Source organism: Podarcis pityusensis (genome assembly GCF_964106645.2).
Source record: "Podarcis pityusensis genome assembly, chromosome: 3".
NCBI classification, from domain to species: Eukaryota; Metazoa; Chordata; class Lepidosauria; order Squamata; family Lacertidae; genus Podarcis; species Podarcis pityusensis.
This window is the reverse complement of record NC_138026.1, coordinates 73,823,406-73,837,438: the sequence shown is the minus strand read 5'-3', so window position 1 is coordinate 73,837,438 and position 14,033 is coordinate 73,823,406. Positions and strand designations below refer to the sequence as shown.

At 42.8% G+C, this 14,033-nt stretch overlaps 1 long non-coding RNA gene across 1 annotated transcript in view; it reads left to right on the top strand.

Moving 5' to 3' along the window:
* LOC308474063 overlaps positions 1–14,033 on the top strand; it is a 282,096-nt gene that overhangs the window by 49,336 nt on the left and 218,727 nt on the right. The window lies entirely within an intron of this gene.

The following is a 14,033-nucleotide window of genomic DNA, read 5'->3' as shown; positions in this document are numbered from 1 at the left end:
CGACCTTGTGATTTTCAGCACCATGCTCCAACCAACTGTGCTAACCTCACAATCACTGCAGCAGGCATCCCCAAACTCGGCCCTCCAGCTGTTTTGGGACTACAACTCCCATCATCCCTAGCTAACAGGACCAGTGGTCAGGGATGATGGGAACTGTAGTCCCAAAACAGCTGGAGGGCCGAGTTTGGGGATGCCTGCACTACACTATAGTCGATGCACTATCAGAAACTAATTCAGCCCGACACAGAAAAATTTTATGCTTTCAAAACATATACAGTGGTACCTCGGGTTAAGTACTTAATTTGTTTCGGAGGTCCATTCTTAACCTGAAACTGTTCTTAACCTGAAGCACCACTTTAGCTAATGGGGCCTCCTGCTGCTGCCGCGCCGCCGGAGCACATTTTCTGTTCTCATCCTGAAGCAATGTTCTTAACCTGAAGCACTATTTCTGGGTTAGCGGAGTCTGTAACCTGAAGCGTATGTAACCTGAAGTGTATGTAACCTGAAGCGTATGTAACCCGAGGTACCACTGTATTGGTTAGCCAGGAGTTGGCTGCCACCCTGCAAAAACCCACAAATCCACATAACGCAAAATAATTTCTCCATTAGCATAGGATAAAGGTAAAGGTAAAGGTACCCCTGCCCGTACGGGCCAGTCTTGACAGACTCTAGGGTTGTGCGCTCATCTCACTCTAGAGGCCGGGAGCCAGCACTGTCCGCAGACACTTCCGGGTCACATGGCCAGCGTGACAAGCTGCATCTGGCGAGCCAGCGCAATACACGGAACGCCGTTTACCTTCCCGCTGGTAAGCGGTCCCTATTTATCTACTTGCACCCGGAGGTGCTTTCGAACTGCTAGGTTGGCAGGCGCTGGGACTGAATGACGGGAGCTCACCCCGCTGCGGGGATTCGAACCGCCGACCATGCGAAAGTCCTGGGCGCTGAGGTTTACCCACAGCGCCACCTGCGTAGGATAGGGAAATGCATGATTCTTGCCCCACTAAGCTCAGTTGAGTTATACCAAAGACTAAAGCAGTTGCCTGGGCCTCACTGGGCTTGGCCTCCCAGCAATCTCTGCACATGGGTGTGGAAAGAGCTGGAAGGTAGACTTGTCCACAGGATTCCTTGTACCACATAGCAAGTTGTTTTCTTTCAGAAACTTCGTTTCTGGCTCTACCGTAGAACCAATACTGCCATAGACCTGGTCCTGAAAAGACTCAGCAGCCAATCTCACAGCTACTTCTGCCTGCACAGTCACACTTATAACTTCAATTCTAGGAGAGCACAAATGGCTAACAGGTCGTCTCCCATCCATCCTGTTCTAGAGCCAGTCTTGTTCAGCTTCAACAATAAAAATGAAAACCCTGTTACTCTAGACTGATCACCTGAAAAGAGCTAGAAGTGGTCACATATCCAGCTATCTGCTTTTTTAAAATGAATGAGTATTCTACTATGAGCAATCTTCTAACCATTGGAACTCGCTCTGCAGATGTTCCAGATGTGACCAAGAATAACTTACATGTTCAACAGCTGAAGCAGCACTGTTACCTAAAACCTAAACAAACAATAATTAAGTATGTTGTGTTTGAGAATATATTTGTTAAAATATATTATAATGTTAAAAATCTTGGCACACAGAGAGGCAGCCTGAAAAAAACCAGGACAATGTGTAGACCTATCATCATTGGAAATCATTAATATGCTTTTCTTTGCTGTGCTCTTAATTCTTTGCTGTGCTCATGACATTAGAGAAATCCAAATGCATAGTTTATGACAATACGGATAGGAACTGATAATGCAAGCATACTATTCTTAAAGTACAACATACTGAATACAGTAATGCTGTTTCTTGGCATTGTAAAAGTTATTACTATTGCAAATACTTGCCAAATTGGTTAGTGTACAAATGTTTGGCCCGGCATAATTTTGGATATATGACAAGTATTAGTCATTATCACATACTGTCAGATTGTAGAGTACTAACCTCCATCATTCTTAATGGTCATTAGGGACAACAAATTCAGTGTAGTGTAATCCTTGTTAAAAAATATGAAACTTTGGAGAGCGCTAACACAGAATTATAGAAGAAACAACTTTCTCAGAGCACCTTTGCCCCCGCCCCTTGCCAATACACAATCATTACATATATATTTTTGAAGGTCACTGTTCAGAAACTTGAGTGATGGAATTCTCCCCCCCCACACACATCTGTTTTCATTTCACTGTATGAAAGTTTACATTATGAAACAAATGCAGAGGAGCTAGCCAAATTGGCGTACTGTATATATAGAGGCTTGTCAACTCATAGTTTGTCTCTGAGACATTGTCAATATATCACACAAAAAGAGAAAGGTTGAGTTAACCATTATTATCAGTTTCAAGTATCACAAGAAACCTTTGATGTAGGTTGCTAATACCATTTTCATTTTATATTCATGGGAAGTTGAGGTTGCATCAATTAGAGTCACATATGTTGCTCCACTACCTGAATCTGGACTGGGCAATAAACATGCAAACATTACAGTTTTGCCTCATGGATTCTTGATGTATGAGTTACTGTTAGCTACATTCAGGATGGGATAAACTTCAACCCCTCCCATGCACCTTTTTCTATTTGGTTTGTACATAGGCAGCCTACATGTCAGGAAGGAAAGATTTACAGTGGTACCTCAAGTTACAAATGCCTCAGGTTACAAACTCCGCTAACCTGGAAGAGTTACCTCAAGATGAGAACTTTTCCCCAGGATGAGAACGGAAATCGTGTGCTGGCGGCGCAGCAGCAGCAAGAGGCCCCATTAGTGAAAGCACCCCTCTAGTTAAGAACAGTTCCAGGTTAAGAACAGACCTCCAAATGAATTAAGTTGGTAACTAGAGGTACCACTGTACTTTCAGTGTATATCTCCACAGAGTCTATCAAAAAGCAAGCACGCTTTGGGTCTCCCATATAAGGGGGTACTTTCCTTCCGCTGCTCAGCAGAAAATATGGGAAATTCTGGACATCTCTTAAAATTCAAAATTTTCCCCAGGATGCCATTTTAGGCATCCAATTTCCTGGCATGTCCGGAATTTTCCAGACATGTGGCAAGCCTATCTATGATAGATTACTGCAACATGTTATACATGGGAGCTGACTCTGAAAATGGTTCACAAACATCTGTTGATGCAAAATTCAGTAGCCAGGATGCCCACAGGGGCAAAATGGTTTGAGCATATTAAACCAATCCTGGCCCAACTACCCAGCTGCACTGGCTGCCATTGAGTTTCTGGGCCAAATTCAAAGTGCTGGTTTTGACCTATAAAGTCTTTAACAGCTCAGGAATGTAATACTTCAAGACCGTCTCTCTTCATACGAACCAACCCGGACCCTGCACTCATGAGAGGTCTTGAGGGTGGCAACATGAGAATGGTCTTTTCTGCGGTGGCTCCTTGTTTGTGGAATACTCTCTCCTGGCACCTAAAGATATGTAAGGATATGCCAGGTGAAAATGTAGCTTGCAAATGTGTTTCTTTTTTGGGGGTATTGTTTATGGTTTCATTATTATATTATGCAGTGCTTTTTTTCCTAAAAAAATGTTTAGGGGTACTCTCATTTTCCTACTCATATTGAAATATTGCCCCTCATTGAGACCAAACTTAGATTCACAAAATGTTTAGGGGTGTGCGTGCCCCTGCGTCCCTCCAGAAAATCACCCCACTGATAATATGTATCTTGTGTTTTCATTTTGTATTTTTATGCTATAAATCACCCTGTGATTTTTGGATGAAGGGCAGTATATAAATTTAAATAAAAACTATTGTTTCACATCCAGCCGGCCACCACTTTCAAGCACTAGGCTGGCACCCGAACCACTTTGCCCAGTTCAGATGAAACAGAGTGATTGAACTGGGAATTTTCCAGTTTCTACCCCCTCAGCTCCTAAAACACAGAAGTTAATACAGGGTCCCTATACCCTTTTTACCTTGGTTTTTGAGCAGCTCGGAAGCTGAACGTTTTGGTTTTCAAATGCCGAAAACCCAGAAGTAATTGCTTCCGTTTTCGAATGTGCCTCAGAAGTTGAACAGCTTCCTCTGCGTTTTCTCTCAATTTTCTCCACTGACTTTGCAGCCAACCCTTTGTGCCTCGGTTGTCAAACGTTTCAGAAGCTGAACTGTCTTCCAGAATGGATTACGTTCAACAACCGAGGTACCACCGTACTGATGAAGCAGGGAGGATATTAGCAGCCATATACTTTGCAAACTGGTTTGGTAGAAGAGTAGCTTCAGTCCATAGCAACTGGTAGCACCAAATGGTGGGACAGATCTGGCAACAGTATATTAGCATTCAGCGCAAGCATATAAATGTCCTTGTTTCCTATTTCTGAGTGACCAACTTGCAGGTGTCCCCTTGTCTTCAGTGGAAAAGGACAGAAATGCTGAAGTTCTTCGTGGACTTAAGTCTCACCCACAGGAAGCAACAAAGGCTCTGCTGCCAGGAGAAGTACGCCCATCAATGGCCCTTGTGGTCTCTTCCAACTCTATGATTCTATGAAATTCCTGCTTGCCTTGGTTTCCACTCCATCTTTCAAGACAGGAGTCCTGCAAGCTGCCATATGGGCCCCTCACACATGGTGGCCTTATTTCAGAAGTAGCTGCAAACCAGAGCTCCCTTTAATGCTTTAAAAGCACACTGTAATTCAAAAGCAAGCCCACAGGAAAAGAACCCGGTTGCAGCATATAACCAAATGTAGCACATATTCCATCTCAACAATAAATGCAACCACTGAGGAACATTCCTGAGAAATTCTAGGAAAACAGGCAGGTCTTCAATAGAAAAACTGACGGTTTTATAAGAGCAGAGATGTGAAGCTACCAGGAGGAACGAGCACATGCATACCTTCCACAGATGAATTGTATATGCACATATACACGGCAGCCTGTATCCCAATAAATACTATTTCCAGTTTCCAAAGTGGAACTTTTAAAACAGCCAACAGAAGGCTGAAAACAATGTGTGTCCTGTTACTAACTGCATTATTTCCCACAGAGATGGACTAGAGCTTCTTCTTAGGCATGTGAAAGGACTGTCCACCATTATTATGATAAAAGCCCACAAGCTGAAAATAGTGAACCAATATTTCAGGAGTGGTATTCAGTCAGTGCTTGAAATAACATGCTATACCTGGGCTGAAGATTAGCTCCAGCTATTTAATTTAAAGCATTGGCTGCTTTAATGGTTTATACATATTTTTTCCCTTGATGGAATAGAAATACAACAAATTAATGTAAAAATTATTGTTAATGTTGGCGGCATTCGCCCATTCCAGGGCCTGGCACACAAATGCCTTCCATGGACTCTGATACTGTTCATTCTTGTATCTAAAACTCTGCTCTGCCACAGGCTGTTTGCATTCAATTCAGGTGCCCCAAAGTTGATAAAATAACAAGTCAAATGTAGGTTAACTTTTCAGTTCCATTCTATCAAGGACTGAACTTGCTTTGGGTTTTGTTTTGGATTTTTCATCTGCATCCTCACCCAAAAAGCATGTTGTTCTTGGCACAGATTTTAATAATAATAATAATAATAATAATAATAATAATAATTATAGAAAATGTTGTTAGTTTGCCTTTGCAAATTCTGCTAAAATGTAAATTATAGAACACTTCAAAATTGCCAATCATAAATATTTTTTATTGAACAGCTGTGCTTTTTCCTTTTGTGAGAGCTTTTTAAAATAATTGTTGAGCACTTTTTCAATTATTCTCAAAGCCAAGCCATGGGGGGGGGGGAGTCTGCTATGGGCTTATAAAACAAAATTTCCAATATCAGATATCATTGACTTGATCTTGCAAGTCTTCCACATGTCAAACACTTTATTAGAGTCAGTTGGACTCCTGTGTGGAACTCCGTACAAGTTATTTAAGATGTTCTGAGTGTGTATATCTGACATTTGATCTATATAGAATGGATTTCTATGCCAAATGGACACTTGTGTGGTCCAGTAGCAAGTGTGCTCCCTTTTGAAGTAAAAGACATTTAGTTCAAGCCCAGTCCAAGGGCTCACCATGGTCATGACAAGATCTGGGAACACAAGCTATGCACACAAAATGGCGGCACTTTGGGGGACGAATTCTGTGCTCATTTAGTTGAAAGGCAAAAGGTGTTTTTTAAATGAAAGCATGTCTACTGAAATGTTGATATAGGTTGGAATGGGGGGAAACATTTATTTTGCTTAAGGGGGGGGGGACTTGCGGAAGCACTAGGATTAATTTGAAGTGAGAATTTACTGAGGCCGATGAAGAAAGAAGGGACTAGTAAGCAGAACACAAAACCCGCAATCATTTAATTCTGCAAATTTATACAAACTTGCTCAGAGAACATCTGAGGTATTTACATATAACAGCTCCTGTTCTTTTTCATCCTTTCCCTCATCCCTTCTCTCTCTAGTGATTCTGGGAAGGTATGAAGAATGTTTATTCCCAAAGTGTGCTTCTCTGAAAATGAAAAATGTCTTCTTGCAGTGCCTTTCCCCCCAGATCATTTTTCAGGTTTTAGGTTCCAGCTTTTTCTGCCTGAGTCTGTTTCTTTTTGTGGTCTAAGAGTGCTTTGAATAGTCATGTAGCTTCTTCAGCCTACTGAAAATATTACTGTTTTGATGCTGCTGTTTTGTACGAAGCACCTTTGTCTTTTTTGTATGTTATAAACTATTAAACCCAACTAAAATATGCAATCGGGCCTCTCTTATATCTAGTTGCATCCTCAAGCATCACAGGATCCCAACTCACCATCCCTTGTCAGAAGAAAAGTATGTTCTGATTAGGGACAGATATATATAGGCACAAAATGTCCCTATTTTCCAGGGACAGTCCTGGATTTACAGAAGCTGTCCTGGTTTCTGATTTGATCCTGAAATGTCCCACTCCCTCCATTCTTTAGGATGTCCCTATTTTCATTGGAGAAATGTTGGAGGTTATGGATGAACCCAGCAGCTGCTGGTTCTTACTGCCAATCATGGTTTTTAACAGTGGCTGCCGCTCCCTAGTGCCCTACATTCCAAGATGCATTCATAGGAAAATATTCCAACCAGTGCCTTGGTGCAAAGAGGCAAATGTGGGTTGCTTCCTTTTAATCACAGAATCATAGACTTGAAGAGTTGGAAGGGACCTTGAGGGTCATCTAGTTCAACCCCCTGCAAGGCAGGAATCTTTTGTCCAATGTGGGGCTTGCACTCACAATCTTAAGATTAAGAGGATCATGCTCTACCAACTGAGCTATTTGAGCAGGTAGGAAGTTGCCTTGTACTAGGTCAGACTCTATCTACTCCAGTGTTGTCTATTCTGACTGGAGGCAGGTTTCTGGAGTCTCTATCAGAGGTATTTCAAATCACCTCCTTCCTTCCTTCCTTCCTTCCTTCCTTCCTTCCTTCCTTCCTTCCTTCCTTCCTTTTTAAAAATTCAAGATACAGTGGTACCTCCGGTTACAAACCTAATTCATTCTGGAGGTCCATTTTTAAGCCGAAACCATTCTTAACCTGAGGCTTTCGCTAATGTAGCCTCCTGCTGCCACCGCGCTGCCAGCACGCAACTTCCACTCATATCCCAGGGTAAAGTTCGCTACCAGGAACATCTACTTCTGGGTTAGCGGAGCTCATTACCTGAAGCATTTGTAAGGAGGATGGTACGTAACCCAAGTTTCCACTGTACTGGGGATTGAACAAAGACCTTCTGCCTCTCCCCTGTCTGTGCATATGTAATCTTACTAAAGTTCTAGAGAGCCTCACTGCTAGCCCATTCTATAAATACTGTATATAAATGGTAAGAATGTGCCATCTCAAGTAAGGGGAATAAATGACTATGAGATCTAGGATGGCTCCTTAGAGGATTTAGATAGTTCTTGTTGCCTTGGCTGGTACTGCCTCCCCATCTCACTGGCAGCACCTTCTGCACTAGAATCTCATCTATTATCTGCTTCTCTCCACTGCTGCTTCTCTGATCTCAGTGGTCCCTCCCCAAATGACATTTCCAGTTTTAAAAGGGCCTTCGAGCTAGCTTACATGTATAATTCAGCCACATGAAAACCCTTGACCGCCTGAAAATGGGGGAAAGGGAGGAAAAGGTTGCTAAAGATAAATTTAGCTGTTACTGGAAAATTCTGCTGTGAAGGAAAACGTAATTATAAAATGGATCGTTTCACAGCTTGCTTAAAAATATTTGTGAACAGATTTATTTTTTACTCATTTTGTCACCTTCAAGCTATGAAACTCTGGCCACAAACATCTTTGTCAAAATTGTTGAGATAACCACAGAGGGTCCCAAATGTGCAGAGAACCTCAGAGAAAGGGAGTGATGTGCCAAAAAAGGGAACCTCATTGCTTCCGCTTCTATAGCCCTGCAGGCATGTGGTCAAGGATGAGGAGAAGGGCATTCTTAATTAGTGTGGATCGGAATACATGCTGCAGAACATAAATTAATAGGTTTTCAGTTACACTGCGGGACTGGGAAGAGAAGATGTGGAACAACTTGCACAGACATAAAACAGATTCTCTCCCTCTGTCTCTGTCTCTCTCCCTGGGTCCCTTAGGATGTGGTTGGGCAGATGGATAGATACATATGCACAGAAAGCCTCCGCAATACAAGGAAAAGAGCAAAAAGTAAAGTATGTTATGTAAGAGAAATGTAAAGCTATTCTAATGAGAAGGCCAGCATATGCATGCAAATTAACTAGACTATATAGCATACTTGATTTAATTGTATTTGGAAGCAAAGAAGCAAAATAGAAGTTTTTGGTTTGGCACTCAGTGTTTACATAGAAACACTTTCCTTTTAAAAAAAGGAAAGAAATGGAGACTGTTTCAGATGGAGAACAGCACTAATTAAATGTACCACAACTATGTTTCCAATTAAAGCATTTGGCGCAAATGCTATTCACCATCATTTTTGTGTCTGTGTGCTTGAAGGAAACTCGGCAGAATAGTGGAGCGATGCAACTTTAGCGATGTTTACATTCCGAGACAGATCAGAATCTTCCTTGCTTGGAATGCAGATTCAGTTTTTCTTCTGCATTATCTCTCACACTGACAATATTAATATGCGAAAGAAGAATCTTGGGGGAAGAAGGGAGAGGGAGAGATTTCAGATGTGCCTTAATTTTAAAATGGAACATATATGAGAGATTCGCAGGCTGAAAATCAAAAAGGTGCTCTTGTTGCTTGCAAATGTTAGCACGTATGCATTCACTCTTTTTGGCAGCTTCTAAAGCACAGGCCACTTATAATTGTGATTTAAAATGTAGTAAATTGAAGAAGTTGCTGAACTTGCGTGTGAAGACCCCCAAACCCCCTCCAAATCACACAGGAAACAGCAGATTTGTTTAGGATTTTTGGCATTAATTTGGCCACAACTTTATTGTTTACAGCATGTGAGTGGTTGCTTAGGCATTGGTTCGGACTACCTGAACCTGCGCCGGCAGGAACAGGACTGACAACTGGAACCTCCAGAGGTCAGTAAGGGAAAACATACTGGGGGAGCACAGAGGCGGATTTCCACCTCTTAGTTCACCCCAGATGTTCCCAGGAACTCTGGCATGGCCCCACCCCTGAGAGGGGATCGGACAGAGCAAATCGAGCCCCTGGATTCCTTTAAGGGAATTCCCTAGCAGCAGCAACCAAATTGAGGGGCAGGCACAGCCAATCCATAATCCCCTCCACCAAAGAACGAACCAATGCCTAACCGCCGACCTTACAAAGTTGTGACGATTTGCTACACGGTAGGCAAAAACCAAATGGCACCAGCCAATCAGCCAAGTGGCAAAATTCCTACTGGGCTCCTGCTCCAAAAACAGACAACCCCTAGACAGGCATAGCAAAGTCAAAAACACAACCTGAAATTATAGGGAGGGTGGGAGATCTGCTGCCCGATGCGAAAGAGGAAGTACTTCGCCACGTGCAGCCCCTTAAATAGCCCCTTATGTGCCAATCAAACCCCAACCGACAGAAATCTGCCCCAGTAACACAGGGGCGAACAATGAGGCAAGGAGGTCATCCAAATGAGCCCACCCCAGCAACAAGAAGGCAGTTTGGTGATCTCACGCAACACGTGATTTGGAGGACACGATTTATGGAACTGTCACATACTAAGGCAGGCTATCTAAAGGATGTAACTCAGCAGCCTCTTATAGCCCTGTTACCTGGAGATGCAGCTGTCAGCTATGCCTGAGACTTCATAACATGTACACTACTGCTTGATCTATGGCTTCTTCCCTAAGAGTCCTTCCCCCTCAAAGGGACATTGTTCTCCCCATAGGACTTGAGCCCTTCTCTTGGAGTTGGACACAGCTGAATGTCAATAGCCAAATACCTAATGTGAATTCTGCTGAAAGACAATAGATTTCCCCTGAAACTTCTTGTAAAATGTTAGCCTTTTAGCTGAGGTTTAAAAAGAGATCAGGTGCTTCAGAATCTTCTGGCCGTTATGGAAACGTGTGCGATTGAAAACAGCTCCAATAAGACGACAAAAGACCATTTCGTTCTCACCCAAGGCAAAATAGAAGGCAAATAATGAGAACCAGAAAAAAGAATAAACAATCCACTTTGTCAGTATTTGGAGTGGATAAGGTTCTAATCCAATATGTTTAAAGGAGATTGTTAAAGAATTGGCCACGGGCACATTTCTAAATACGGAGAATGGAAAAATAGACATTATTAAAAGCTCTTCATTGTGCAGAGTTCCAACCGGCAAGATTGTGCTCACCAGGCAGAAACCTCACCCCAAAACTGTTGGAGTCAACAATTTCTGCAGTGAATTAGCTGTGAATTAATTAACAGATGATCCAGATTCACATTCTGAGCCCTCGAGGCAGCCAAACACTTTGCATAACCACAGAATGAACGATATGGAAAGTCTTCAACCACAGTTACACCAAAATGGCTCTTCAGGGTTATAGCCTGTTCTGAGGCAGGTCTGCCATATCAAGGGGCTTTGGGTTTTTTTTAATCCTTAGAAAATATGTAAAGCAACAACGTGAGTCCACAATGAAGGTGAGTTATCTGTGTTCCTCCTCTTCTGTCCAATGAGAAAAATCAATTCCACCTGGTAGAAGGAAGGAGGGATGAGACCAGAGCGGACTGCCCATTGTCCACATGCAGTGAATGTGGGATCATGCCATTGGGCTCTGCTGGCCCCACCACAAATGGCAATATCTGAAAATTAGAACTCATGCTCATTTTGTATTCCAGTCACAGGCTCCCCTTTACAGATGCTGTGCTGAACAGCTGGATTGTAGGGGTAGGACCAGAAAAGTGTGCATCATCAGTCTCCCTGCGCATGTATAAAGAGATTATGGCAAACACACACACACACACACACACACACACACACACACACAATCTATTGGCTCAGGTAGGGCAAACTATCATTTGGAGTCTTTCCTCTCAAAACAGTTGCCAGAAGGCACCAGCTTGCCTCCATTTTGTTCTTACTAGCCTTTGGAGTTCTCAGTTTTGGGTGCCAGTCACTACCCTCCAACCCACTTCTCCAGCAATCCTTGCCTGGCAAAGCCTTGCCATGGCTGGGAAAAGGCCCGTTCTGCCTCTTCTTGCATTTACCATAACAACAATGAATACACTTTCTATCCCCTTGTTTCTCTGGCTGCATATTCACCATACTTGTAAAGCACATTCAAAGTACATTGCTTCCCTCAAAGAACCATGCTTTACGCCTCACAGAACTACGATTCCTTGGGGAACTGGTTGTCAAACAGCAGGATATAATTTGGAATATGGACACATGCACACACAGAGCGTCATCTGAGCTTTTTGTAAACACCTCCAAACCTCGCTATGCCTGATGCAAAAAGTCAGGATGAATACCGCCTGTTCTGGACTGGAGCAGGGACTCATTTTTCTTCATGGCACACAAAGGTGAAGACTGTGGAAGAAGGCAAATGGCACCCTCTCCGGAACATTTTGTGGCACTGTCAGAAATCCTTCTTTCTCACTGAAAGATGATTTTCCTCCCAGCTGTATCTTTCGATTAAATCCATTAGTTTGGCTGGGCTGAGAAGCCAGGAAAACATATCAGGCTTTGAAAGTTTAAATCCAGGACTCAGTGTGAAATATTTTATAGTAATGGTGAGACGAGGTGTGTTGCCAATTTCAGACTGGGCCATGGATGTGTGGTACTCTGAACGTGCAGTTGACTGTTATTTATTGTGTATTAGAGGGTGCAACGTGTGGGGTATTTTGGCATCCCTTCTCCTTTGCTTTGCCGATCGTCTTATTTACTTGGATATGCTGAAGCAGGGTAATTTTTTTCCTGCACTTGTTTTAGGTTCTTGTTACAGTGCTGCCTCCAGGCCCTTGATGGTGACGAAGCACCATAAAAAGTCAAAGTAATGGAATTATATCATTCCAATATCCCCTGAGGATCTCCTCATTGTTGTTGTGTGCTTTCTGCCACTCTCTAATGCTCTTCCAGGATCTGTAATTCATGTCAGCTTGGAAATGGATTTCATTCTCATTTCCTCTGCCTTCTAATGCCAGAGAGAACAAGCCAGACCCCTTCTTGGGTGTTATACCCATCCAACACAAAAAAGGAGGAAAAGAAAATAACACAATATACATTTCACTGATCACCCCCCCACACACCTCCCGACATTGAACTGAAAGTAATTATAGTGTCTTTTGGAGCTGCTTCTTGGTGTTACTAGCAGAACCTTCTTACAATGTTAGGGCCCCCTATCAAGAATTCAGGTTGTATACTGATAATCCTTAATTGTAGTCATGTCACCAGATATACCCCCATCCCAGATTGAGGGTACAGTGGTACCTCAGGTTAAGAACTTAATTTGTTCCGGAGATTCGTTCTTAACCCGAAACCGTTCTTAACCTGAGGCGTGCTTTCACTAATGGGACCTCCCGCTGACACCGCCGGTGCACGATTTCCATTCTCATCCTGAGGCAAAGTTCTCAACCCGAGGTACTATTGCTGGGTAAGCGGAGTTTGTAACCCGAAGTGTTTGTAACCCAAGGTACAACTGTACTCTTCTTGCAGCTTGGGTGCAAAAGACACTGGCTGCTATTATTACCTCAGCTTAAGCTCACATGTAGTGCAGCATCACTATTCTCAATCCTGCCTATGCTGTAGTCAGGCTAGTTGCTGTGCAGTGCCAGTTTTGGAGCCAGATCACTCCTGAGCTGCCTGGCAAAATTCATGTTGGGACCTGATGACGTAGAATGCCTTCCCTGTAGCTTAATCTGCTTAAGTCCCTTGTTGCTACCAGAGAAAAACAGAGGCAATATCAAACATCATCTGTTCATTATTCTTTTTAGCCTATCCTTCCTCCAAGGAGCTCAGGGTGGCATACTTTGTGACCCCTCCCCTCCATTTCTCACGACGACCTTGTAAGGTTGGTTAGACTGAGAGATAGATAATGGCAGTTTGCTGTAGGTGACCAAAGGAAGCCCACTGGTGCCAAGAGTTGCTTTTACTTTATCTGTAAGATGCCCATCTGTGAAAAAGGCAGGGAATAAAAGTAATAATAATAATAATAAATAAATAAATAAATTTGCATATTGTGGAATGATATTTAATTTGCGGTTCTCTCACCTTTCACTCTGTCAGGCACACACAGTAACTCCTAACCATTCTTACTTGGAAATAACTTCCATTGTTTCCATGAGATTTACTTCCATGTGTGCATACTAAGGCTTGTGGCCTTTCATAGAATCATAGAATTCCAACTTGCTGCAATGCAAGCATATTTTGCCCAATGTGGGGCTCAAACCCATGGCCCTGAGATTAAGAGTCTCATGCTCTACCAACTGAGCTACTCTCACTTCTGTCGTTGTTGCCTTGTTGGCTTTGAAGTCCCATGTCACCTGCTGCGTTAACTTCATAGCCCTCTAATGTGTCCTGGATATCCCCAAACATTTCCTTTTCAAACACGCCTGGCAATTCTAGTCAAGGGATAAGGAGAGAAAGCAGGTAAGTCTGCAGGGTTATAATCAACCTCTCATTTCCTAATAATCCTAGAGATGCAGAAGGCAATATGGCAATAA